The 3,796-nt window shown below is 44.5% G+C and overlaps 1 non-coding gene across 1 annotated transcript; it reads left to right on the forward strand.

Annotated features, from left to right (window-relative positions):
- The first annotated feature begins 1,253 nt into the window (after positions 1-1,253).
- On the forward strand, positions 1,254-1,357 carry LOC123572008 (U6 spliceosomal RNA). The gene has a single exon (XR_006696360.1). It is a non-coding gene; the product is annotated as a U6 spliceosomal RNA (small nuclear RNA).
- Positions 1,358-3,796: the final 2,439 nt, after the last annotated feature.

The raw sequence follows: 3,796 nt of genomic DNA on the forward strand, positions 1-3,796 counted from the left end.
AGGAGGTGCAAGCTACATAGACAAAGACTGGAGACAACCTTTATTTATTTATTTATTTATTTATTTATTTATTTATGTATTTATTTATTGAGAGGGAGTCTCCCTCTGCCGCTCAGGTTGGAGTGCAATGGCACTTTCTCGGCTCACTGCAACCTCCGCCTCTTGAGTTCAAGTGATTCTCCTGCCTCAGCCTCCTGAGTAGCTGGGATTACAGGTGCATGCCACCACGCCCGGCTAATTTTTGTATTTTTAGTAGAATACTAACTCCTGTTGGCCAGGATAGTCTTGACCTACTGACCTCATGATCCATCTGGTTTGGACTCCCAAAGTGCTGGGATTACAGGCATGAGCCACCCTGCCCCGCCAAGACAACCTTCATTATATGGGACATTTTTGTTGTAACTATACTCCCAGTGTGCTATGTCGTCGTATATTTATGAGGATATGAAAACCATTGTTACATAGAGATGCTTTGGAGAAACGGTGTCACTAGAGACAGGTACTATACTCCATTCTTGTGCTTTAAAGTTTCACATTCATTATGCAGTCAGCTGGGCTTTGCTGCATCACATTGCAGTTGGAAGGTTTTTTTGTTTTGTTTTGTTTTTTCAAGTGAAAACCAAGGCACAGAGAAATTGAATGACTTATGCAGCGGCAAAGCATTGGTAGACACCAAGAGAGGCTGTTATATTCCTGATGTCAATGTTGAGACCCATCTGTGGCAGAGTAGACACCATGTGCAACAGGAAGGAGTGGGAAGGGCCAGGAGGCGGCATGGAAAAGCCCTGAGGATGAGGCCTTATTTTGCTCATCTTGTAGCTCCTGGAACACCTTGGTAATCAATGTGTGTTAGAGCCCATTGACTTTCACTGTGTCTAGAGCGCAGATGTGCCAGGAGAAACCTGGGTTCAAGCCCTGGGTCTCCTGCTCCCTGGCTGTCTGATACTGGCCAAACAGTAAACATGCAGATGGTCTGGTTTCCTCACCTCCAAAATGAAGGTGTGAATACTCTACCACTCCTAATGTTTAATAGCATCCTGCAAAACATTTAGAAGTAATAGTGTTCTAGAATACCACAGGATGCTAGGGGTGTAGCTTCTGGGGAAACTGAGGCACAAGAAGATTAAATGATTTTCCCCCAAGGTTTAGAGTCAATAACTGACAGAGGTAAAACTAAAACCCAACTTCCACTATGAGTACTAATACTGTTACTACTTTCTACTTCAAAGGATTGTGGTAAGACAAAATTTAGAGTGCTTGCTTCAGCAGCACATATACTAAAACTGGAATAAATGAAAGATTAGTATGACCCCTGTGCAAGGATAACATGCAAATTCATGAAGCGGTTTAAATTTAAAACAATTTTTTAAATTAAAATATTGGCTGGGCTCGGTGGCTCACACCTGTAATCTCAGCACTTTGGGAGGCCGAGGCAGGCAGATCACTTGAGGTCAGGAGTTCAAGATCAGCCTGGCCAACATGGTGAAAACCTGTCTCTACTAAAAATACAAAAAATAGCTGGGCATAGTGGCTCATGCCTGTAATCCCAGCACTTTGGGAGGCTGAGGCCGGTAGATCACCAGAGGTCAGGAGTTCGAGACCAGCCTGACCAACATGGCGAAACCCCGTTTCTACTAAAAAATACAAAATTAGCCGGGCGTGATGGCACATGCCTGTAATCCCAGCTACTTGGGAGGCTGAGGCAGGAGAATCGCTTGAACCTGGGAGGTGGAGGTTGCAGTGAGCCAGGATCGCATCATTGCACTCCAGCCTGGGAAACGAGAGTGAAATTTCATCTCAAAAAAGAAAAAAGAAATATTTCTTAATATGACTGGCTTTGTTTTTAAAGAAACAGAACTGACATGATAACTTTTTAAGTAGAGAATTATCTTTCTATTTTAAAATGTTACATCTGAGTTCTTTAGATTTCAAATTGTGTTTGAACTGAACTTTCAAATTGTTGCTGATATGAAGGAATGTCTTGATTCAGCTCTTTGTCTAGGGCCCTCTGTCTCAGGAGAGAAAATGCATTCTTTGGAGAATATAAAGCCTGCTATGACCCTGCTGAGTTATAAATAGTTTGTGCTACCCAGAAACAGTACTCGATTTGAAAATACCATTTTAAAGACATCATTTGTGTTTGACTACCACTTCCTAGTTCCTACGGTAATTGGAAAACTAGAATAGCAAGTCCTGTCCTCTTGGGACTTATTTCCTCATTTGTCTGATGTCTCCTTCCAACTTGAAAATACTATGTGTCACTTATTTGTGATATGAAATGAAAGTGAGCTACCAGCATTCTGTTTTGATAACTTTTGAGGGTGGAGTGGAGAAAATATGACATCATTTAAAATTTTAAGAGGCAACCAGAGTTTGCATTAAGCAACTGCTATTTGTAGGCAACATACACAAGTCATTACTTCCCATCCTTTGGCCCTTAATGACTTTCTTAGCTTTCATTCCTCCCAAATGGAGCAGTCAAAAGACCATCAATCCACTCAAATATGGAGGTTAAAAAAACCATCCGGGTAGGACAGGACATTCAGAATGGTGAAGCAAGCTCCGCAGACCCTCTCTCCAGCAAAACACCTCAAGTGGTGAAAATAATAAAAAGGCAATAATTTAAAGCCCCTGGATATTGTTCAAAGGGTGTACAGGAAACAAAGAAAAAGTCCCTCAAAAAAATATATGAAACCTTCTTAGGAAGGGTCTGTGGCAGTTGAGCCACTTCCTGTTTCCTTACCCTCTGCATCCCCTGCTCAGTGTTAATGGAAGTACTACCTGTTCTGCACCCTCCACTCTGGGCAGGTGTGGCCAAGATGATAGGGACTCTCTTTTCATCCCCCCTTTCCCCCTGCCAGTCTGAGGCTATGGTTTCACCCCTCCTGCGCCCAGCCCTGTGTTGCGGAAGCTCTATTCTAGGCAGTACCAACCTCCCTTTCCCCATCTTGCCTGCCTTGTTTGTAGGGTAGAAGTTCTACTCCAGGTGAAGCAGGCTAAGAATACTGGGACCACTGTCACCCCCACCCCAGCTCACTCACGAGTAGCAGGGAGGTTCCATGCTGCCATGGACAAGCCAAGAAGAACAGGCTTATCCACAGCTGTAATAGCCGCCACCCCTAGTACCCACTTGCAGATCCGGGCATTCATCACTCTGGGAGAAGTGGGTCCCTGACCACAGCTCCTTGCAGTTTTGCATGGGTTCTGCCCCAGGGGAGAGGCAAGCCAAGATGGCAAAGAGGCCAGGCATGATGGCTGGCGCCTGTAAGCCCAGCACTTTGGGAGGCTGAGGCAGGACGATCACTTGAAGCAAGGAGTTGGAGACCAGCCTGGGCAACAAAGCAAGACCTCATCTCTAAAAATACAAATTTAAAAATTAGCTGAGCGTGGTGGCGCACATCTGTAGTCCTAGGTGCTAGGGAGGCTAAGGTGGGAGGATCACTTGAGCCTTGAGGTTGAGGCTGTAGTGAGCTCTGCACTCAGCCTGGGTGACAGAATGAGACCCTGTCTCAAAAAATAAACAAATAAAAATAAATAATAATATTGCAGTCTTCCCTGGCAGTCTGGAAGACTGTGTACATGTCCAAGGCTGTACCTTTCCAGGGTGTGATCAGAGGAGTGACCACAGAGCTCCAAGATACTAGAACACGAGAGAAAACGGTAACCCCTTCCCCCACAACTGTGCTAGCAACCTTCAAGCCACACACATTTCCAACAATAAACATCTAACTGCTAAGCAGGCTTAAGTACAACATCTGAATAATAAGAAAGTGACCCACCAGAAGTGATTCCTAGC

This window comes from Macaca fascicularis, chromosome 2, assembly GCF_037993035.2.
Source record: "Macaca fascicularis isolate 582-1 chromosome 2, T2T-MFA8v1.1".
Lineage (NCBI taxonomy): Eukaryota > Metazoa > Chordata > Mammalia > Primates > Cercopithecidae > Macaca > Macaca fascicularis.